The sequence below is a fragment of the Balaenoptera ricei genome, chromosome 2, assembly GCF_028023285.1.
Source record: "Balaenoptera ricei isolate mBalRic1 chromosome 2, mBalRic1.hap2, whole genome shotgun sequence".
Classification (NCBI taxonomy): domain Eukaryota; kingdom Metazoa; phylum Chordata; class Mammalia; order Artiodactyla; family Balaenopteridae; genus Balaenoptera; species Balaenoptera ricei.
The window spans coordinates 2,562,709-2,587,182 of NC_082640.1; the positions used below are offsets into that span (position 1 = coordinate 2,562,709).

Sequence of the window (24,474 nt, forward strand, 5' to 3'; positions counted from 1 at the left end):
GGCTTGAAGCAGGTCCTGTCTCGGATGTGTGTCTGTGCCATCCACTCAGATGGAGGGTGCAGGCGGGGAGACAAAGTTTGGGGAAAGAGTTCAATGATGGACACACCGAGTTTGGAGTGCCCAAGCCGATCCAATAGCCACTTGGATTTGGAGATTGGGGAGCGGTCTAGCCTGGTATTAGATGAAGCCACAAAGCAAAGCTGGGACCAGCAGAGGATTGGGAATGAGGCTCTGGGAAGGCCCCAAATTCAGGGTTATTACTGATTTGCTGAAGATCAGCTGGGTCTGGTGAGCCTGGGATCCGCGCAAATCGCCCTTGTCTTTGCTTCCTCCTGCCTTTCCTAGCTTGGATGCCGCCAGAGTTCTCCCAGGGAGCTAGGAGGAGGGAAGCGTCTTCACTGTGTTTATTCAACACAATCCCTCGTTCAGGAGGCTTCTGGAGATGGCATAGCTCCAACAAAGGCAGGACGAAGGTAAGGGTGACTCTGTACTTAGGCATTAACAAACTGTAATGGGCTGGTTCTGAAATATCTGCTGGGTCAGGGTTCCAAATTGCTGATACATTCTCCAATATCCATTTCACACACTGGAGTGTTGTCCTGCTCGTATTTCCGAGGACCCTGAGCTAAGAGGGCCGTATCGTTACTGGATTTTAAGTCCTTCCAGCTTTGAATCTCAGCCTTTCGGTGTGCGTTGAGTCCACACACAGGCCAGCCTACGGGGAGGGTACTGGGATGAGTAGGGAGGAGGGAAGGCTGACGCTCAAATTCTGTTCCAGGACCTTCGGGGCAGTGACGCTCCCTGTTTGTTATGGGCTGAGTTGTGTCCCCCGGCCCTGTCCCCCCCGACTCCCCCCCCCCCCAATTCATCTGTTGAAGCGCTAACCCCTAGTCCCTCAGAATGTGCCTGTATTTGGAGAGAGGGTCTATAAGGAGGTAACTTAGTTAAAATGAGGTCTTATGGGTGGGCTGTCATCCAGGATGACTGGTGTCTTTAAAAGAGAACATTAGACACAGGCAGACACATAGAGAGGAGAGAGCAGGCCAAGACAGAGAGGGCGGACAGCCGCGAGCCAAGGAGAGAGAGGCCTCGGAAGAGACCAACCCTCCTGACGGACGCCTCCATCTTGGACTTCCAGCCTCCAGATCCGTGAGAAAAGAAGCTTCTGTGGGCTAGGCCGCAGCGTCTGGTAGCTTGTGATGGCAGCCCGAGGAAGCTGACACGCTCGCCTTTCACTCCTCCCATGGGGGCTGACATGCCCAAGCTCGGTGCCTCAACAGGAAAGCAAGGGTCTTAACGCTCAGAGGAGAAGAGGCAGGGACTGGAGGGAGACTAAGTGGGAACACCTGCTAGTGAAACAGACAAGTGGCACGAGTGGCTCTTGCAAGTCTACGTTTAGCTGCTGCTTTGCGGATCACCCAGTACTTCACGCACCTCCACCGTTCAGTCTGCACAGCTGCCTGAGCCTCACCTGGCAGGTGTAAAGAATGAGAAAGGGGGGAGGGTCTAGCGCTCTGCGTCGTGACTAATCTCAGGTGGGCGGGCGATTCTGACCCGCGGAAGTGTGAAGTGTGAGAACCACGGAGAGAGGGGCTGGTCCCCCGTCAAGACGGCCAGGTCGGAGGGTGACGTGACTTTTTCACAGTTGCGAGCCGCGGGGCCACGACGGTCTCCTTGACAACTGGCCCGGAGCGCCTGTGGCTACAACCTTCGCACACGCCGGAGGGTTTTATCCCTGCAGCGCCCGCTCGGGGTCTCTAAGGTCAGCGGCGCCCCTCGGGCCACAGGGGGGCTGGAGCGCGGGCAGCGCGGCGAACGCCGGGGCCCCGGAGCTGCCGGGCGCGCGTGCGCGTCCCCGGGCCGGCGCGTGCGCGTGCCGAGGGGGTGGGTCGCGCCGGCCCCGCCAGCCTGGCTCGCGGTCCGAGCCACTCAGAACGCCCGGCGGCCGACACCCGGGGGCCCTACAACTACTACCCGGCGCCCGCCCGCCGCGCCGGGACTCGCGCGCCCGCACTCGGGGACGGAGGCGCCCGCTCGGCCCTGAGCCGCCTCGCAACTTGTCTGCTCGGGCAGCTGCGGCGCCGGGGCGCCGGACAGACTCTCCCGGGTCCCTCGCCGAGAGCCAGCTCGCGCGGGGACCAGCGTGCGCCCCCCGCCACCGTCGTCGCCGCGGGGAGCTGAGCGCCGGCTGCCGGCCGGCAGGTGGGCGAGCCCGCGGGCCAGGTGAGTGCGGGGAGGCGGGGTGCGCGCGTGGACGCGCTCGGCGGGGGACGCGGCCCTTCGCGCGTGGGTGTCTTCTCGGCTCCCCCTGGTCCCCCTTCACACTTGCACCCAGGACCTGGCGCAGGGCGGAGGCGGGGGGCGGGCGGGCTCACCTGCTGGAAGTGTGTTTACCCGGGCGAAAGAGCGAGTCATGGGCCAGCCACACCCCCCGGCCGGGGGGCCACGCGCCGGCCGACCTGGGGCTCCACCCGGGCTGCGACTGTCCCTGAAGCTCGCCCCAAGCGTCTTCCAAGTCCTAGGACCCGGGGGGGTGTGACAGGCCTCTGCCCTCCCCTCCGTCCCTTTAATTCGGGCGGAAGAGGGCTACTGGGAACGAGGACCCAAACTTTGTTTTCACACAGTGAAACTGACTTTCCGGGGCTTTTAAACTGGTCGTGCGCACGCGATTGATGGCGGGTTCCTGGGGACGCCTCCCGGGGGCAGGGCTGGACCGGCCGGCCCGCGAGTGGGGTGACTCTGGGCGCGCAGTGGCCCCGGGGCTCAGGGACAGCTCTGGTCGTCTTGGCCCGAGGTCGGGCCCAGCCCGGGCGTGGCGGCCCGGGACGGTCCCGGCGCAAAGGCCCCTGCTCCCGAGGGGTGGCCGCGGGGGTCCCCGCGCTCGGCCGGGCTCCATGTTCCCGACCCACTCCGGCCCGGGGAGCTGCGGCCGGGTGGCCCGGCAGAGGGCGCCCGCTCCCGATCGTCGCGCTGACCGGCGGAGGGGAGGGGACTCGAGCGAGGCTCCAGGTGAGGAGCAGTGAATCATCCCGGGAGGGGGACCCGGCCCTCGCTCTGTGAAAGGAGTCAGGGAGTGGCCGTGGCGCTGCCGAGGGTCGGGGCTGCCCAGCTGCTGTCGGGCGGGGAGCGGCGATCGCGCCCCCGGAGGTCTGGGGAAAGCTCGGAAAGAAGGTGAGGAGCGTCCCTTCGCGCGGTGGCCGAGGGCGGGCACGGCCGCGCCGGGCTCCGGCCGGCAGACACTAGGACGCGCCGTGGCGCGCCCTCCTCCGGGGGCCGGAGGAGGGGTCAGCTAGGCTCGGGCTCCGGGCGGTCCTGCCGGGGGCGGCGAGCGGGGAGGGGCGACCGATCCCCGCGCCGCCGCGATGGGGCGCTCCCGGGGGCCCGCGGGGTCCCGGCGCAGCAACAAAGGCGCGGCGCGGCCGCCGCTCCCACCCACTTCCGTCCCCGGCGCGCGCCGTTCGGAGGTACCGGCTGTCTCAGGATTTCCCTCCGCGGAGTTTCGGGAAGTTAGCGGGGCGGCCGGTTAGGCGGGCTGGAGGGGCGGCCTGGGGAGGGACACGCGTGTGCGTAGAACTGCGACACTGCCGGCCTGCCCTCCCCACCGCCCGGGCCCCAGGGTCGCGCCGCCGCAGGGCCCCCGCGGGCGCACGGTCCCCGCGCCGCGCGCCCGGCCGGGCCGCCGGGCCACGCCCCTCCCCGCGGGCTCCCGGAAGGGCGGGGCTTAGTCCCGGGGTGACAGCGGCGGCCCGGGGCGCCCAGAGGGGAGCTCCAGGAGGCGGTGGTTGCATTCCTGTGAGTTAGCGGCCCGGCGGCTCCAGTCCAGGCCGCAGTCTGGGTCAGGTGCGGGCTTAAGCGCTTCTGGCCTCGGCAGTACAGCTCCGGTGCAGCCTTGACAGTTTGTTGCCATTGGAAGTTCCGCGGAAGGGGAGAGGACAGCGGCGAGAAAGGAGCGCTCCTTGTCCTCCCCCCGCCCCCTCCCCCGAGGTTATGCAAACCCCAGACTTAGGCACGAGTCTGTCATTGGAATGGCGGGGGCACCGTCTCCCCTGCGCGACAGACGTTTCCCGGGAGCTGGATCCAGAGGGGGTTCTGCCCAAGAGAAACTTGGGGTGCTCCGGTCTGGTGTGAAACCTTATCCCGCGGTAATCAGTGTATAGAATTCACGTTTTCTTATCTTGTCTGCCTTCACTCCCTTCTGAAGTAGGGAAAGGCCTTCTGTATGAGAGAATCTTGTATCCACTTGGGAAAGCTCTTCACCATTCGCTTTGAACCCTCCCAGCCCCCTCCAGAGCGGTGATTTCTATTTCACAGATGAGGAAACAGGCTTACAGAGGTTTCTGGGACCAAGAGTCTGTCCTGCTCCAAAGGGTGATGTTTGCTCATCCCAGTTCTGTGCCAAAGGACGTTCCCGAAAAGTTGTTATGGGTTGCTGATTGAAGAGTCCGGGTACAGGCTGTAACCCCAGGTTCGGTTTGATCGTGTTCGTTATTAGGGTTAGATTGACCTTGACCTGTGGCTGACTTTTCTGTGGCTCAAGGCCTCAACGAAACCAACTCTTAGTTTATTTCTTTTTAGTTATTTATTTTGGCCGTGCTGCACAGCTTGTGGCATCTCAGTTCCCCAGCCAGGGATTGAACCTGGGCCACGGCGGTGAAAGCCCAGCATCCTAGCCACTAGGCCACCAGGGAAGTCCCCCAACTCTTAGTTTAAAGCTTAAGGTATACGAAGACAAGTAAAACCGCTTAGAATTATCTGACAGCTCCAAAGAGAGTCAGAAACAGCTGTCCTTTGCTTTGTGTGGTGTCTCATTAGGCAGGTGGGCCTGGGGTCAGGAGCTCTTTGTAGCTCAGAGCTCTGTGGGCCTTCCCTGCAGGAAAGAACATCATTGCCTACCCTGTCTAAGTTCTGTGACTTTGCCACCGCCCTGAATGTGTATTTAAAATGCCTTGGAAATGCAGCCAGCCTTCATTAACTGCCTGATGGGTTATGACTCTAGAATTCCTTTTAGACATCTGAGATCATCTCCACATCTTTAGACATTATTGAGCTCAAGTTTATAATATGGGATGGTGGTGTTGTCTTGAATGTACTGAAAGTGTTTTGCCTTAAAGAAAGATGTTGTTTGAAACCCTGGAATGACAGTTCTGACTCAGAATGTCCTAGGGTAGGGCCAGTTGTGGAGACAGTGAGGCATGATGATTAAGGGCAGGCTTCGAATGCCGCCTCCACCGTTTATAGGTCTGTAGCGTTGGGCAAGCTGCTCAGCTTCTCTGAGCTTCACTTTCCTGTTTTAGGGCAGGAATGATCACAGCAGCACCTGGTTTCAAGCTGCAAGGCTTAGATTTGGTCATTCGTATCAGGTACTTAGTAGCCCAGAGCCTAGGAGGTAGTAGCTGCCCGACAAGTGTTAACTAATAATGATGATGTTTAAGAACAGACTCTTTCTTTCTTGTCTTCCCTCGTCTGGAGAGGCAAAATAGTTGATAGTTGAACTCGATCTTCTTGGTTCATACAGCGAGGTGGTGCACTTAGTGATTCTTCCTTCTTGTCAGCAAGTGCTGTGTGTGCGTGTGTTGGGGGGCAGGGTGGTAGTGATGGAAAACTTTGTCTCGTTGCCCAAGGAATTTACAAGGGGCTCCGGAACCATCGGGCTTTCCTCCTAGTGTTACCACTGTGTAATTTTGCGGCCAGCCCTCCAGCCATTTCTCTTTCCTTTAAATTTGAAGCCAGTTTCCTAATAGCCATGATGACAGGACTTAAAAAAGCAAGCTCAAAACCAAACAAGCTGGAGAAAAGGAAGCAGGTCTTCTCTTTGTTCGTTCACTAGCCATTGACAACACTAAAGAGAATATCTGCGTCTGTGAAAATTGTGCTGGCCCGACCTTGGCAAGTGGGACCATTACTTGGAAAACAGAGGATTGTCTGGAGTCTGTTTAAAGAGGAGCCACGAAATGGACAGAGGAGGGAGGAGAGTTTGAGATAACATTTCAGAACTGCCTGCTCAGATATGGTGACCTATGTATGACCTGAAAATTGCCAAACTAACATTTGGAAGGTGACACAGAGAGGTCTGGTTATGTCCAGTTAAGCTGCACAACCAGCGAACAACCAGGATAGCTATTTCACACGTTAAAAAATCTTGGAAGCTTTTCAATTTAGCAACAAGTGGAGAAATAGTTGTTTTTAAATATACTATGTCAAGTTGTTGATGAAAGACCCCTGAACGTTGCTATGTCCTAGTTCTTGATTTTGCGTTTATCTTTTACGTAATCATCCAGGGCGAAAGCAAGCACTGGAGACATTATAATGTTATTAAACGCCACCCGACCGTGGAAGTTGTCGCCAAGAAGGCCATGGCGTGGAGTCCAGGGAGGGGTTGCCCTTGGAAGGTAAACATAGATTTTCCATCTGGGTTCGAAACGCAGCTTCCTCCCACGTGGCAAAATGATCTGCGCGTGTAAGCAGGGGACGGCACATAAAGGGTTAGCGGCAGGGTTTCTCCCCTTTTGTGCATCGAGCTTCATTTGTAGCTACTTGTTGAGTTTCCAGGGCGGAAGAAAGAAGCAGCTGTAGGGCATGCGCCAGACCTGCGCTGGGCTGTCGCTACCATTGTAGGGAAGATGAACGGGCAGCGTTATTTTGGATCACATAGCAGCGTGTTCAAAAGCATCTTGCATTCCCCAGCTGTTCCACAACTTCTGCGCATATGGGAGAGAACTTGCCAGCTGCTGGGGCAACTGTGCTTACGTTTTCTGCTTTTGAGCAGTCCCCAAGGAAGGTAAAAATCCGCAGATGCCTTTGTTAAACTGTAGCCATCGTAAAGAGTTCTTGTTTGTTTCTGTTATGTCAATGTTAGTCCAGATAGAGCCTCTCAGGGGAGAAGATTTAAAAGGAAATGTCAGAATTAACATTTTTTTTCCAAATACAGTGTTTTTGAGGATGACCAATGTGTGTATAGTTTTTCCCTACTTAAAACCTAGGTCGCTTTTCTATTTCATTGACTAACAAAGGAACAGGTCTCATATTAAAACTAAATGTGTTTCTTTTTTTAATTGCCCTATCCATCAAGGTTAATCATATACATTTTTCTGTTGCCTGAAATGTATAAAAGTTACAATGTGTGTCCAGACGGTGCTCTTTTGTTTTCAGAAGATGAGGGTATTTTGCATCTGTTAGAGCCAGGAGGTGCTTTGCCCACACCCCTTACCTTATCTGTGAGAAAACTGCAGTTTCCAAGAAGTTGTTACTGTTACTTATCTGAGATGATTTGGCTCCCTGGTTTACTTCAGCAAATCTTAGGTTGAGTGTTTACATGGCAGCAGGCCTGAAGGTGAGCAAGGGCTTGGGCCCAGCCCCGGATGGACGCAACAGCTCAGAAACAGCAGACATAAACAAGTACAATACGAGGGCTGTAACAGAGGCAGCGTCTTTTTTGTGTGAAAGTGCCTCTTCAGGCAGCTTTTTGTGTAATCCCATTGGTGTTGTCACCATGTCTGCTCAAATAAAGCCGAGGAGGAGGGTCTGGGTACAGGAAGATAGAAGAAGCATTATAAGGTTGATCAAATGTTGAGTACGTCTACTAACAAGAGAAGGCCTTGCCTGTGCGTGTAGACACACCTGTCTCTACCTGCACCCCCTCGCCCCCCCCGCCCCCCGGCCCCTGAGTCCTGCCCAGCACTCGAAAGCATCTTGCCTCCTAATTCTTGTGAATGGAGGTGAATGAATGGCCTCTAGCAGCTACAAGCGTAAATCCAGTCCCTTACAGGGACTGAGTCAGCTTCAATCCCTTTGTTCTAGAAGAGGTTATAAAGTAAACCCCGATCACTTGGACACGTGTGAAAGCCTCAGACACCGATGCTCATCTCACTCTTAGGGGCTCTTGTGCTGGAAATGGCTGTGGCTTCAGCTCACCCAGCGACCCAGAGTTGCTGAGTTAGACCCACAATTCTAAGCCCTTTAATCCCCTTCTGGGCGCCATGGACACATTCGCATATCTTTTACTTCATCCCTTTTGCACAGGAGTCTTAGATTTTTGACAACGTTTTCGGCCTTCAGTTGGTTTAGCTGCCGTTCTCTTTGGAGACTCTCAGGAACTCTGTTTCGTTCTCAGGGCTGATGACCTGGGGGCGGGGGTGGGTGGGCTGTACTGTACAGAAGGGGAAACAGGCTCTGCCTGCCGTTGAGAACCCTGCCTGGGCTAGGACTAGAATCACAAGGTCCTGCCTCAGAACTCAGCGCCCTCACCGGCCAAGTCTTGGAAGGGTCAGCTTGCTCAAAACTAGAGGACGGGTCCTCTCCTTCTGGAGACTTCGCTGTACTTGCGCTGACTGCACTGGCCCTGGGATAAGTCTCTTCCTTGTTACACTTCTCTGCACGTTATAATTGTTTATTCGTCACGGTCTGTTTTCAAGTCTTGGCTCTCGAGCACAGCTTCCAGCTTTCTTTTTTTTTTCCCCCTTTATTTTTTTAATTGAACTGTAGTTGATTTACAATGTTGTGTTAGTTTCAGGAGTACAGCAAAGTGATTTAGTTTTCTATATATCTATATATCTATATATAGATACAGATATAGATAGATATAAATCTATTGTTTTTCAGCTTATTTTCCATTATAGGTTATTAGAAGATGTTGAGTAGAGTTCCCTGTGCTATACAGTAGGACCTTGCTGTTTATCTATTTTATATATAGTAGTGTGTATCTGTTCATCCCAAATTCCTAATTTATCCCTCCTCCCCTTCCCCTTTGGTAACCATAAGTTTGTTTTCTGTGTCTGTGAGTCTTTTTCTGTTTTTTAAATAAGTACATTGATATCATTTTTTTCGATTCCACACTTAAGTGATGCCATATGATATTTGTCTGTGTCTGACTTACTTCACTCAGTATGATGGATGATCTCTAGGTCCATCCAGCTTTCTCACACAGTCACCCCTCCTTCCCATCACACACGTGCACACCTGTGCGCACACACCTGCAGACACACAGAGGCCCAGCATGGTAACTGGACCTGTTATCCTTCTCCAGCCGGCTCAGCTCCTTTCAGAAGGAGACTTCACGTTAACTGCATCGAAGTGTTTCTCCCCGTTTGATGCTCTGGACGCTACACCGTTCTTGCTGGATGTCAGATATTCACGGATGGTCAGAGTTATCGCGTCCTCCTTTTCACAGGGGGCCGTTGGGGAGTGAGCCCGCTCCCTCGGTCGTGGGGACTAGGTAGTGCCTTCAGCATCGTGCTGCTTAGAGGCTGGAAGCAGCAGCCACTTCCCCGTAGGAGGAAGAAGGTGATGCGCTTTGGGGGTGCAGCCATGAGGCCCCTCCTGGGCCCAGGGCTCCCCCGGGTGCCCCGTGCAGCCTCGGTTTTGCTCCCCATATGCCTCCAACAGCACCCCCGAAACTTAGGCAGCTTTCCGCTCCTTCTGGGGCCCTGTGTTTCCTCTTTGACGCCTGCCCCTCCTGCTCTTGGTCTGTTGCGACGCAGTCTCTGGTGTCAGGTGTCTTAGGGACGCTTTGCCTTGGATGCCCTTATCTCCATCTGTCCTTGGTGTTTAGTTGCTTCCCCCCACTAGCCAGCCTGCCCTTTGACACGGGGTGGCTTTTCCCCCTTGCTGTCCTTGCTGCTGACTTCTGTCGGCTTTTCCTCCGGCTGCTCCTGCGGCCCTGTTACAGCTCCCCCTCTCTCGGCTCCTTGCTGCCCCTTTGTGTGTGCGCTTCGCCAGGCCTCCCGTGGCTTTGTTCCTGTCCTGCCCTTTCTCTCTTCCTCCCTTCCCCGACCCCACCCCTTTTTAACCCTCTTCATTCGTTTTACTGAGGTGTAATTGACATACCAGCTTCAGTCCTACAACATAATGATTCAGTACTTGTCTGTATCACGAGATGATCACAATAAGTCTAGTTAACATCTGTCACCACACATAATGACACATTTTTTTTCTTGTGCTGAGCACTGTTAAGATTTACTTTCTTAGTCCCTTTCAGATAGACAGGCCTTCCTCCCCTTCTTTGACGGTGCTTCCTGAGATGTAGATTCTTTCTCCTTTATTTTTTCAAACCCACAATTTGCAGGCCCTTCTGTCTTTGTCCCAAGCCAATCCTGTTTGGCTGTCACCTGCATCGGGTATAATCGTGACATACATTATATACACTGTCACAGTTTTTATTTAGATGTTTGTAAAAAAAAAAAGAAAAGAAAAAGTGGTTCTTGGAATTGAAACTGGGAAACACCAGTCTTGAAACTGGTCAAGTCAGGGCGTTTCAAAGGGTTGAACTTTGGGGGTAATGGTTTTGAGATTTATTTTGGCTCTCCTTTCACATGGCAGTGCCGTGAAAGTCACTGAAACATGAGCTTGTTTTTGGATAACCTCTTCCTTGCAAATGGAAATTGTACATACACAGAGCAGAATTAACATTTGCTTTCCCCCCCACCCCCCCTTCAAATTATATTTCTGAAAGGTCTTGAAAGGAAGTTGAGTTTGTACTGTGTGGCCAGTCTGGCTTGTGTGTAAGTTGTGAGTGATCGGTCATCTCGAATCTGTGCTGTTCTAGAGGCTCATGGTGGGTATTTCCTATCAGTGATCCCTCATCCATGAAAATATGCTGGAGAGGAGGTCTGGGGAGATCCTTCACGGATTCACCCTGATTTGGGACTCTTTATTTTTCTCTCCAAAGCTACGAACACGGAGGGGTATCCTCAGGGTCAGGATAGAACAGGTTGGCAGTTGGGAAGCAGTGGGGAAGGATGCCTTGAGCCAGGGCTGCAGGGAGAGCGTCCGGGGTGCGGCCCCTGCTAGGCCGTGTTCCCCGTGAGCCCTGGAGCCCTTGCACCTTGCTCTCCTTTTTTTTTTTTTTTTTTTTAAAATTCTGAAAGACAAAGGGAAAGGATGCTTACCTGTGCCAAAATGGAGTTTGCTTCTAGACCTTCCCAAATAAAAGGGAGCCCATTTTTCTGCCCTGGTAGATAGGGGAGTCTGCTTAGAGCATTGGAATAGGAGCTTATGTTCCTGTAGACTCACCCAGACCAAGGGATCTTTGTTTCAGCAATGTTCTGTCATTGGTATCCAGCAGAATCTTGATGTGGTCATCAGGTTCAGTTCACCTAATCTAGTAATCTGTCTATAACAACACCTGGGGAAAGGTCTCTTAAATTGGGATTATATAGAAAACAAGACATGAAAGTGATCAGTCAGACTGTTGATTCATTCACTGGTTTGGTCAGCAAACGTCTGTTAACCACGTGTGTGTGCACGTGCGTGCGGGCTTGGCATTGAGAATACAGAGCAAATCCTGCCCTCATGGGGCTTACAGTCGGAGATGGCTTTGCCAGCACGGGAACGTGTTGTAGGTGAGATGGAAGCACATCCCAGGTGTAACGGGGCGCACGGGATACAGTGGTGGGCGCAGTGAGGCTGCTGATTGTGGCAGCTTCGAGGACTGGCTGGGACCGTGCGTCGGGCTCTAAGCATCGGGCTTGACGTGCTGGGCGTCTTTGAATCAGCACCATCTCTGAGCTGAAGCCTTGATAGGTTTTGTACCTCAAATGAGAGAAGACAGTAAGTAGTCAGGTCTGGGTTTGAATTCAGATCCCAAGTCATAAACTTTGTGTAATCAAGAAGACACCAGGTCAGTGTCTTGTAGGTTTACTTTTCCTTCTGTGTCCATCTGCACCGCTTCATGTAACAAAGGAAGAAGAGAGCCTGGAGAGCCATGCGGTTACAGGATGTCCAGTGGGGATCTAGACTTCCTCCACTGTCCCATAAAGGATGTACTGGTCGAGACAGTGGCTCTGAGTCTGCAATTATGCATTTTCTCAGAGTGTCCTTTATACTCAGTGTTTTGCCAACTGTATTTCTAAAGAGGCTTTCTTTTCGCTCTGCCAAGCTTTGCAGAAACTGGCTGCCAGGCTTATTGTCACCCGGGAGGGACTGTACCCCACAGCACTCTGCCTCTTTTTGTGGTGCTGTGTGTCACAGCCAGCAGCCTCTGGTGTCCGCCTTGCTGTTCTCAACCGTGTCTGGGGGAGGAAAGTGCTTCTATTTCAGGCCTGCTGAAGGGAAGAGGGACTTCCTCACTATCAGAAGCGTATCTGTGTGAGCCCTCAAGTCTCATCTTCACACCCAGCGTGGTGTAGACGACACTGCTCTTATCTTCAGTGCCTTTCAAGGATCAAACGTCTGTATGTCTGATAAAACCCAGTCGTGATTTTAAGAATACTGGCCAGGCAGGTTGGTGAAACCTATGATTCTTGGAGAAAAAGAGAGGCTTGAAAGGGAAGCTGGACCAGCTTTGTCTCAGAGGGAGTTTGTGGGGACCCAGGGTGGCCTTTCAGGATGGGTCACTCTGGAGCTCAAGAAGAAACTTGGACGAGGATGGTCTGCTTCAAGGTTGTGTCTATATGTCCGGTTTCAGATGTGGCTCTTAATAGGAGTGTAAGTGGAAAGACAGTCCTCTGTTCCCGAACTCTGTGCCATGAGGAGAAAAGTCCATGCTTGAAAATTTGGAGGTAAACATGCTTTCTTTTTTGAAGAGCTGCGATTTTTAATCTGTTGGACTTTAAGTCCAAGAGCTGTAAGAAAAAGGCTAAGAACCTACATTCCTAGAAAAATTGATAGACCGTGACCTCAAGTATAAAGAACTTATTTCAAGCAATGTTAAACTGTTTCCTTCCCATACCTAAAAATGAATCTGACGTAAGACTTTTAAGTGACATATATGTGATATGTAGATATATGTGTGTGTGTGTGTGTGTGTGTGTGTGTGTATATATATGTTTATATTCTTCTTCTGACCCCAGAATTATCCAGTTATCTGTTGAAAAACAGTCATCGTCATACAGTTCTGACATTGAATTTCCAGGAAAAAGAAAAGCATATTATATGCTCGACAAGAAAATTATATAGTAGAAAAATGTTTCAGCTGATTATTTATGTAAACCCAACATCTGTGTGTGTTTTTTTTTTTTTTTTAATTTCATCACTTCTTAAGAAAACTAAAAGCTTTCATCATGTGGCATTTTTTTTCTATACTTGGTTCTCCCAGTGTTGGAAGGAAACAGCAGGCAGTGAAAGCACTTTATTTTTTTCCATGAACAAATTAGTTCCATCGGTAATGTCTAGGCTTCTTGGGAAAAAAACAAACAAAAAAAAAAAACCTTAGAGGAAACTGCAAATTTATTGTGGAAAACCTCCCACTTTCATTTTGAGCACAGACACTGGTTCTAGGTTCAAGTAGTAGTGTATCCTTTATCTGATGGTAGAGCCACTAACATTTAAAAACCCACTTATATGTTTTTTGCCCCATAAGCATAGTTTGCAATACAGTCTGTCCTTGGTATTCTCGGGATTCCCGCATATGCAGATCCGCGATTGGTTGAATCCGCAGATGCCGAACCCAGATGTAGAGGGCCGACTGTACACATTGTCTACTCCATTACTTCCCGTTTCAGCTAAAAGTCTCCTTCATGAAGATAAGTGCTGTGTTTGCAGAATCATCACCCAAACCTTTTTCTCTTTGGTTGCCAGATCCACACGGATTGCTGATAGTTACCCTAGAATGGCTTTTCTATTTCATTTTGGTGTCCCATTTCCCAAATGCTTTCCGCATTGTTTTCGAATCTAGGGAGAGCTGGGGAGAGTTAATGAGCTCTGAAGGAGTTGCCCCCATTGTGTTTAGGCTTACCGAATTAGTCATCCTCAGTGTAGGTAAATACGAGGATGCCTGTGGATTTAATATTTTTTTTTAGTTTCTGTATAGATAGAGTGGAGACAATTTAAAAGATGAAAAGACTCTTCAGATAATTTTTCTCAGGATGGGTTCCTGTTATTATTACTATTATTATTATTCCCTAAAGTACCATTCATAGTGTGGTAGGACAAACAGCTCTAAGAGTAATGCCTTCTTGTTAGTGAATACTGGAAGTTTCAGTTAAAGTGCTATGAACATGACTCGTCATGAATAATCATCATTTGAATTTAGGAGATACTTATTTAAGCTTATACATATAGGAGCACTTTTACGTGCAGGGCACTTTCACATTGCTAATGTCACTTAATCATAACCACCACTTGAAGTAGGTAGTGTTATTCCCGTTTCACAGAAGAGCAGTATTGAGGCTTACAGAGGTGAAGGACTGGTCAGAATCATTTATCTAGCGGGTGACAGGATAGACATTTAAACCTAGGTCTTCTGACTCCAAGGTACATTGAGCTTCCAGTGTGCTAAGCCAGTAAATAAATGGCAGTGATATTGTACTGAATGGCACATGAGTAATGGGAGATTCCAGAAAGGCAGCAAAATGCTAATGTAAAATTTTAAGAATAAGGCTGTCAAAGTAGGATTGGAGATTTTAGTGCTCTTAAGTCCACATTGGGTTTAGAGAATAGGATTCAAGTATTTGCCTGCTTTTTGCTGAAGACGTTGATTGTCCCAGATCTGTGTCTAACATAGTGAAAGCACTTTTTGTTTTTGTTTTGCTGTTGTTTTAATGTGTGCATTCTCCAACTGCCATTGCCACTGCTTTCTTTCTTTCTTCTTTTTTCTTTCTTTCTCTCTTTCCTTCTTCCTTCCTCCCTCCTTCCCCCCCCTTCTTTCTTTCTTTCTTTCTTTCTTTCTTTCTTTCTTTCTTTCTTTCCTTTCTTTCTGTAGCTTTATTGAGGTATGATGTTGCCACTGTTTCTTAACTTTCTAACAGGGTTTTGGGTGAAAGTTTGGGCCTGTGTTAAACCAAAATTTCTTGACTTCTTGGGCTTTATGTAATATAGTCTTAGAAAAATTACTCAAATTTTTTTTCTTGTTACTGCACTTCCTGTTCCTTGCAGAGAAATCTCTTCAGTAGTAATTTGGGAAATTTTTGAGCTTTATAAAAACTTACAGTTGCTGACACAATATTCAGTGCATAAATCTAAAAAGGAGAATAGTGGCTTGATATTTGACAGGTTTTTTTTTTAAATAAATAAATAAATTTATTTATTTATTTATTTATTTATTTATTTATTTATGGCTGTGTTGGGTCTTCGTTTCTATGCGAGGGCTTTCTCTAGTTGCGGCAAGCGGGGGCCACTCTTCATCGCGGTGCGCGGGCCTCTCACTGTCGCAGCCTCTCGTTGCGGAGCACAGGCTCCAGACGTGCAGGCTCAGTAGTTGTGGCTCACGGGCCCAGTTGCTCCGTGGCATGTGGGATCTTCCCAGACCAGGGCTCGAACCCGTGTCCCCTGCATTGGCAGGCAGATTCTCAACCACTGCGCCACCAGGGAAGCCTGATATTTGACAGTTTTTACCCCCCAGTTACCTCTTGATTTTCCATATTAATAGGAGGAACCAATGACCATGATCATTGAAAATAATAATACCTTGAACTTAAGTATTTTTTTTAATAGTTTCACATGCATCTCATTTAAATTCTTTTTGCACTCTGTATGATGAACTGGGCTTGTCTATCTTTCTTTTCTAAATGAGGAAATTAAGGGTCACAAAGAAAAATGTTCTACTCAAGATCATAAAGGAAGCAAGTACTAGGGTCTGGCCTGGATTCCATGTCGTCTCTTAGTCCTGTTTTTTCACTCTTGATTTTATTAGGTCAATAACAAGTGATATTTTCCAATGGGGTTTTTAAAGATACTTAAAATACCAATATTTTTAATATATTTCCCACAATTTAAAACTTTGTTATAAAGCTGTTCAACTTCTTCCTTTCACTCTTAATGCATTATGAGTTGGAAGGCAACAGCTGTTAGAAGAATGTCAGTGACCACTATAAATAAAGTAAACCTCTTCATTGAGGGTTAGAAGGAAAAGTATTGGCTGAGTTCAAGTGGTGTGTCAGGATATTCAGTGATCAGAATAGAGATACTGGCATGCTTTGCTGTTGAAGATCTTGACCTTCCCCATCCTTACTGAGATTATTCAAGCAGATGTGCTGGAAAGCTAATCTCTGTACCAGGAGTGTTACTGACTAGTCCATGCTGGTGGGAAAGGAATTAATGTTTACTGATCATGCATTCTGGGGTAGGCTGTGTGCTAGACATTGTCTATACATTACTTTATGGTAGCTCTTAACGTAGTCCCACAGATGAGTACCTTAAGTCTCAAGAAATTTAAATCTAAGTGGTAGAGCTGGTGTTATTTCTAGGTCTATAAGGTGAGTAAATCCAGATTCTTTCAACTCTACTATCTCTAAATTCTGTGATTTATTTTTTAAGATTAGCTTTCCTAAAGTTACCTTGTCCTCTAACTCCTGGTTAGCCTGGAAGCCAGACAGAAGTATACAGGCATTCCTCGGAGATATTGCAGGTTTGGTTCCAGACCTGTGCCGTAAAGCAAGTACCACAATAAAGCGAGTTACATGAATTTTTTGTTTTCCCAGTGCGTATAAAAGTTTTGTTTACAATATACTGTAGTCTGTTAGGTGTGCAATAGCATTATGTCTAAAAATACAACGTACATGGTTTAATTAAAAAACACTTTCTTGCTAAAAAATGCTAACCATCATCTGAGCCTTCAGCAAGTTGTAGTATGAACATCAAAAGATCACTGATCACAGATCACCAAACAAATATAATAATGAAAACGTTTGAAATATTGCAAGAATTACCAAAATGTGACACAGAGACATGAAGTAAGCAAATGCTGTTGGAAAAATGGCACCAATAGACTTGATTGATGTAAGGTTGCCACTTGCATCGATATCAGTTTGTAAAGAACACAGCATCTATCAAGTGCAATAAAACAACATGCAATAAAATGAGGTATGCCTGTACCAGTTATGATGATACCAGTAAGAAGCCAGAAGAAAAATTTGCTAGAAGTTGACTGAATATGGACTGTCTATCCATTATGATTAGGTAGAGCAGTGCCTCTTAGACCTTAATGTGCATACAGATCACCTGGGGATCTTGTTCAAATCTTTTCTACATTTACTGATTTTCTGTCTACTTGTCCTATTAAATATTGAGAGAACAGTATTGACATATGTGCCTGTTCTTTTGAATTGGCCTTTCTTCTTGAAGTTCCATCAGTTTTTGCTTCATGTGTTTGGAAGCATGCTTGTTAAGTTGAATAGATATTTAGGATTGTTAAGTCCTATTGATGAACTGGACATTTTTCATTATGAAGTGACTTTCTTTATACCAGATGATAATCTTTGCTCTGAAATATCCTTTGTCTGTTAGCATGGTATATCTTTTTCCATCCTTTTATTTTAAACCTATTTGTGTCTTTATATTAAAGTGCATTTCTTGTGGGTAGTATGGGTTTTGGATCTTGCTTTTATTTTTCCAATTTGACAATATCTGTCTTTTAATTGGTGTTTTAGACCATTTACATTTAATGTAATTACTGATATCATTAGTTTGGAGTCTGTAATCTTGCCTTTTTTTTTTTTTTAATTTATCCTGTCCTTTATTCTCTTTTCCTGTTTTTCTGCTTTCTTTTGGATTATTTGAGAATTTTTTACGATTCCATTTTCACGCCTTTGATGGATTATTACCTCTATCTCTTTGCTTAGTTATTTTAGTAGTTGCTTTAGGGTGTACAGTATACATCTTTAATCATCTACCCTTAAGGGATGTTATACTACTTCTCCTATATTATAAGAACCTTTCAATAGTGTACTTCCATCTTGGCCTTTGTATTATTGTTGTCATACACTTTACTTTTATATGTGTAATTAACTCCACATAAATTATTATTTTTGTTTTAGAAGTCACTTCTCTTTTAAAAAAATTTAAATAATAAGGAAAAAAGTCATATATTTACTTAGGTAATTGCCATTTCTAGTGTTCTTCATTCCTTTGTGTATATCCATATTTCTACCTGGTATCATTTTCCTTCTGCTTAAAAGCCCTTCCTTTAACATTTTTTGTTATGCAGGACTGCTGCTAATGAGTTCTTTCTACTTTTATATATCTGATAATGTCCTTATTTGCCTTCATTTTTGGAATATATTTTTTCAGGGTGTAGAATTCTAGATTGACAGTTTTTTCCTTTCAGTTCTTTAAAGATGTTGCTTCACTGTCTTGTCACATTGTTTTTGATATAAAATCTGCTATCATCATTATCTTTCTTCCTCTATGATGTGTTCTTTTTCACCTGATTGCTTTTAAGATTTTTTTTTATCACTGGTTTTGAGCAATTTATGATGTGCCTTGGTATTTATTTCTTATACTTGGGGTTAGTTGAGCTCCTTGTTTTTTGGGGGCTTATATTTTTCTTAGATTTGGAATATTTTCAGTCATTATTTCTTCAAATATTTTTTCTACCCCTCCTCTGCCATGAGGGCTCAAATTTCATGTATATCAGAATGCCTGAGCTATCTCTACAGCTCATTCATGCTCTGTTCATTTTTTTTTTAAACTCTCTCTTTTTCTTTTCTCATTTCAGATGTTTCTATTGCTGTCTTCAAGTTCACTAATCTTTTCTTCTGCAATGTCTATTCTACCATTAGTCTTATCCAGTGTATTTTTCATCTCACATGTTGTAGATTTCATCTCTATAAATTTCACTTGTGTTTTATAAATTCATGTCTCTATTTAAAATCTTGAATCTCTGTCCTTACCTGATAATTCTAATATCTGTCTTAATTCTGGGTCAGTTTTAATTGTTTGATATTTCCCCTCATGGGTTGGATTTTCTTGCTTCTTTGCATGCCTAACATTTTTTTTTTTTTTATTGGATGCCAGACATTGTTATTTTTATCTTCTTGGGTTCTGGATATTTTTGTATCACTATAAATATTCTGGAGCTTCTTTTTGGACCATAGCTAAATTAGTTGGGGACAAGCAATTCTTTTGTATCTTGCTTCTGAGGCTTAGCGGGGAAGGGACTGGAGCAGTGCTCAATCTAGGGCTAATATTTCACACTAAAGAGGCAAGATCTTCCTGAGTACTTAATGCTGCTGATTTATGAGGTTTTCCAATCTGTCTGGTGGAAATAGGTACTATTCTTGGCCCCGTGTGACCACCAGATAGTGATACATCTAATCTATCCTGGTAGTTTTTTCCCAGCCACAGATAGTTTGCCCACACACATGCCGTGATCAGTATTCTGCTGAATACTCAAGAGTGACTTTTTTTTTTTTCCCTTTTTAAGATTTTTTTTTTCCACACACACACACACACACACACACACACTGTATTTTATTTTTACAAGAGATAAATAGACTGACACCAAGCATTGTACATGAATGACCACAACAAAAGCAACGATTGCAATTACCAAACACGAAACACACTCATACTATGTCATAATATTGACATTCAGTCTGGTAATCCTCCACTGTAACAGCTCCTTTACTTTGCAGTGAAAATTGATTTGTATATTTCAAGAGTGACTTTTGCAGATAGCTGGAGTTTTCTCTCTGTGCAGCTTTCTGCTCTTTCCTACAGACTCTAGCTGCTTTGGGTCTTCCTAGACTCTCAGCTCTGTATCCTCAACTCAGGGAATCTACTGGGCTCTTCTTGGATTCTCTCTCTCTGTGTCTTGGCCAGGAAATCTCTTAAGGCAATAAGCTGGGATACTCATAGGCTCACCTCATTTGCTTCCTGATGTCTTGTCTCCTGAAAGCCATTATTTCATATATTTTGTCTGGTTTCTTTTCCTTTCCCCCCACCCTCTGTCTTTTTGTAGGGGTGGGGATGTGTTTATTTGTTTTTGCTTGTCTCAGGCAAAGGCTTAAATGTGTTTCCTATTATTTCATATTGGCCAAACCAGGGATTTTCAATAAAATTCAGATTCTGTTCAGTAGGTTTCAGCTGGGACCTAAAAGTCTGCATTTCTCAGAAACTTTCAGATGATATTGATGCTTCTGGGAAAAGACTACTTTGAGTAGCCAGCATCTCCAGCTATTCAATAGAATATAATGTGAGCCATGTATGTAATTTAAAATTTTTCTGATAGTCACATTGAAAAAATTAAAAAGAAACAGGTGAAATTAATTTTAATAATATATTTTCTTTAACTCAGTCTTCCCAAAATGTTATCATTGCTACATGTAAACAGTATAAAAATGTTAATGAGACTTCTTTATTTTATTGTACTAAGTCTTGAAATTTGGTATATATGTTAGCATTATAGCATAAATTCAGGCACTACATCTGAAATACTTGGGTCTGTGTTTAGATTTCATAAAATTTGTAGTTGAAAAAGTGGATTTGTGTAACCAAGTTTCAAACATACTTAAGTTTTCCAATAACTGAATCAAGTGTCAAAAATACTTTTCCTTTAATATTTGCCATTCAGTTAACAAAATTGGTTCATCTTTTTAGAAGAATTGATTTGATTTTTTGAAACTAAAAACTTGTCAGTTTTAAAGTCTGTTCAAGTTATGTGAATTTGGTAACTCTCATGCCAACTCAGAATTACTAACATCAAATTCAAAGGGATATTATAAAAATTGAAAACCAACTCTAAATTTATCAATCTCAATAAAGTGTTCTTCAGATTTTTCTTGTAGATTGTAGGCAATTCATATAAAGCTTTTTATTTCAATCAAATCTTCTGCATATTGATCCAAGTTATGAAAATGCATAAAACAATTATTTTTCATTTATGAAAAGTATCAATTTTGATATAAATTCTCACACTTTCTAGCTAGGTCATAAATAAGCTTTTCCTTTCCTTGGAGCTTTAAATTTAGCTTGTTCATATGCAGTGTAATGTCTGTGAGAAAACATAAACCACACAGCACTTTTTTAATCTTTATTATTTGTTTACAGAAAACCTTGAATTGCTTAAGTATACAGTGAATCTTTGTAAAACTGTTTCATGACAACCAAAGATCACTGGCAAAGAACACATAATCATTAAATTCATTGTCATGTATTTCTTTCAGCAGTTCTTTAAACTGGTGGTAATTCTTAGCATTTATGTGTCTATACTGAACAATTTTAACAACAATATCCATGATGGTTTTCATAGGCTTTAGAAAGCCAACTAAAAATTATTATCATACTGTAGAATGAAGCACTAGGAGAAATGCCAGTCTCTTGTTAGAAAAGTCTAGTAAGTGTTGATTTTTGACCCAACATAGCAGCAGTACTGTCTGTCATGATAGAAACCTTTTGTTTTCATATCTAGCCAAAATCCTTCTTTGGCAGATGTACAAGATTCAAAAGTACCTTCACCATGAGTTCAGTTTTCTTAGTCTACGAATTGACAACATTTCTTCATGAATTTGGAAGTCTTTTGAGACAAAACATACTCAAAGTACTAATTGGGCAATGTCTCTGATATTGCATAATTCATCTAAAGCTAAAGAAAATTCTTGTGATTTTTCAAATTTTGAATTTATTTATCTTTGATATTGGTAGAAATGGAGTGTTTTCTATGGGCAATTGTTTGGTTGCTAATTGAAAGTCCTTCGCTCTTTCAACAGTATCTTTTCTATATTCTCCTCATAATATTCGAACAACATTGCCATAACTAAATAATAATGTATTTTGCCATCTCTCCATCTAAAAATGCTCCTTTGTTTTTGTTTTTATTCAAGAATCTAAGATATTTTATAGCTGGCCGTAGTTACAAGCTCAAATTTTGCTAAAAATCATTAAAAATTTTTTCTTGGTCATTTAATTATGATTTTGGCTGTTTCCTTTGTGACTGTTGGAAGGAGACTGAGCATCAAATTCACTGCCCTTGCTGAAACTGTCTCTTAATATTGTCTGCTTTATTATCTTTGTTTTTCTAAATGTAGTAAACAGCTTTTTCAATTTGCTCTGCCACAGCAAATTGCAATTGTCTTTATTTTTATTTATTTTTTAATTGAAATATAGTTGATTTACAGTGTTGTGTTAGTTTCTGGTGCACAGCAAAGTGATTCAGCCATATATATACTCTTTTTCAGGTTCTTTTCCATTATAGGTTATTACAAGATATTGAATATAGTTCTCTGTGCTATACAGTAGGACCTTGTTATTTATCTATTTTATATATAGTAGTATGTATCTGTTAATCCCATACTCCTAACTTATCCCTCCCCGCTTTTCCCCTTGGGTAGCCATAAATTTGTTTTCTATGTCTGTGAGTCTGTTTCTTTTCATTTGTGTCATATTTGAGATTCCACATATAAGTGATATCATATGGTGTTTGTCTTTCTCTTCTGACTTACTTCACTTAGTATGATAATCTCTAGGTCCATCCATGTTGCTGCAAATAGCATTATTTCATTCTCTTTATGGCTGAGTAGTGTTCCTTGTGTATATATACCACATCTTCTTTATCCATTCATCTGTTGATGGGCACTTACGTTGCTTCCATGTCTTGGCTATTGCGACTAGTGCTGCTATGAACATAGAGGTGCATGTATCTTTTTGAATTAGAGTTTTCTCCACATATATGCCCAGGGGTAGAATTGCAGGATCATTTGGTAACTCTATTTTTAGTTTTTTAAGGAACCTCCCTTCTGTTCTCCATAGTGGCTGCACCAGTTTACATTACCACCAACAGTGCAGGAGGGTTCCCACAATTGTCTTTGATAATCACATTTTTTACTTACTTTGTTTCGTTCCTTTTATCCTTTACTGTGTGATCATAGTACTAGCTTTTATATCTCCACTTGATTTTGTGTCAGTACAAAGACTCTGTTTTAAACTTGAAAGTTTGACCATATTTATTTTATAAATTAGAAGAATAATTAAATTAAATATTTTAATTAAAACAAGTATTTTGATTTAGCTACCAATTAGGATTTACCTAATTATTACTGTCATCTGTACTGTTGGCATAAAATATTCCAACAAACACATTACAGGGGACAGCAGTGTGTAGAAATGAAATCATTTAAATGGAATCATCTTGTTCACACAAAGTAGATCAGTGATGTATTTATGTGTAGATTCAGGCACTGCAATACATCAACACCATCTTAAGCAATATACCGTTTAAAGAGAAATGGTGTCCTACCAAAGTAATATATATGTGTTTCATGGAAAAATATTTTACACTGTTTCAGTTTTTAAAAATAGATAAAACCAATTAAAATTAATTAAAATATATCATTTGGTTCCTCTGTTGTACCCACCACATTTCAAGTAGCCTTGTGTGGCCATGGTTCTTGCATTGGGCAGGGCTGGTCAGGGGCTTGTTTGCATTGGAATCTGGGAACCTCATACCAACACCCCGATGGGGCCTCACTTTTCTTGTCCTGCAGCTGCTTCCTCCTTATCCGGTCCCACCTTACCCAGGGATTTAGGAGTTTAACAGAGGAAGTCTTACAGTATGTGGTCTCTGAAGGATCTGGTGACCATGCCTCAGGGGTTGGCCAGCTTCCAACTGGGAGGCCATTAGGACAAGTCTCAGGGGGAAGATCCGACCTCAGGGACAGTTTGTGGCTTGTGACCTTGGGACAAGGTCAAGCAAGGTTTGTAGGTCAACTGCTACTGCTCTTCCTCTCCCCTGGGCTACTGACCATTGACCTCTGGCTCCATCTCACCCAGACTTGGTTGGATGGACATTCTGTCAGCAGAGGCAGTGTTTCCATGGTTCTGGAAGGAGCAGGCTTCATTTCCACACCATTAATGAGGGTGTTAGGTGAGAGCTGCCCTGTAGCTCAGGTGGCTAAGAATGTTTTCAGAACTCCATCTCCATTTACAATCACAGGCGATGAAAGGGCACCTGAAAGACATGAATAAAATGGAATGGTTGGGCTTTGAATGAAAAGAAAAGAATGATCTTGTAAAACATTCTAAAATTCAGAAACCACCTTAGGAACCAGGATGATATTTTCACAGTGGGTATACCCAATTCTGTTTAATCCCACCCTGCCTAGACCACCTGTTTTTGTTTTTCAGTTTGTATCCTGAACATTTCCACGTTTGGGACTGTGTTGCTTTGTTTCATATTTTAGTACTATCTTCACAAAAAATGAGTGATTATATCTTAGGTTTCCCAAGCCCTTTTCGTTTGTCTCTGATCCTCAACTTTCTTTTATCTCCTAAGCAATGTTCTGTGCTTTGGCTGTTGCTGTAGGTTCATACAGAGCTTAATCAACAGCTATTTGTGACTTAACATCGTAAGATACGAAGTACGCTTAGTACTACTGAATAGTGTGACCTCGAATCATTAAAAAGTTGAGAAAAAAGATTATTTTATTCTTCTTCCTTGTTTTCTCTTTTTCCTACTCCTCTTCCCACCCCCATATTACAGATGAGGAAACAGACTCACAGTGGTTGAGCCTTATCACTTCAGCTCACCTCATGATGCTTCTAAAGAAAACAATAAAATCTAAGCCCATAGTTTTCAATTTCTTGAAGTGTAAGTACTACTGTGGCGTCAACGTAGTGACACTCTTTTGAAGTGTGTCCCCTAGAGTTGCTCAGGATAGAGATGTCCTTAGCTCTGCGCTGGTTGGTTCGTTCCATGGGCATCTGAGCAGACGCCCTGTGGGGTGGCGGCAGGCACCCTGTGCTGGCTCCCAGTCCCACTTCTGACACCACCGAGCCAGTAGCCTTGAGCAAGTAACGTGCCACTCTGAGTCTTATTTATTCATCTTT

The 24,474-nt window shown here is 44.9% G+C and overlaps 1 protein-coding gene across 6 annotated transcripts in view; it reads left to right on the forward strand.

Moving 5' to 3' along the window:
* The first annotated feature begins 1,955 nt into the window (after window positions 1–1,955).
* The window catches only part of SVIL (supervillin), a 241,499-nt gene continuing 218,980 nt past the window's right edge, over window positions 1,956–24,474 (forward strand). For 5 of the 6 annotated variants that reach the window (XM_059909480.1, XM_059909472.1, XM_059909447.1 and 2 more), the window contains exon 1: window positions 1,956–2,223. The gene's annotated coding sequence lies outside the window, so the exon portion shown is untranslated. Of the gene's footprint in view, window positions 2,224–3,037; window positions 3,172–24,474 lie in introns of those variants that run through there. The other variant, XM_059909463.1, reaches the window with a different exon arrangement.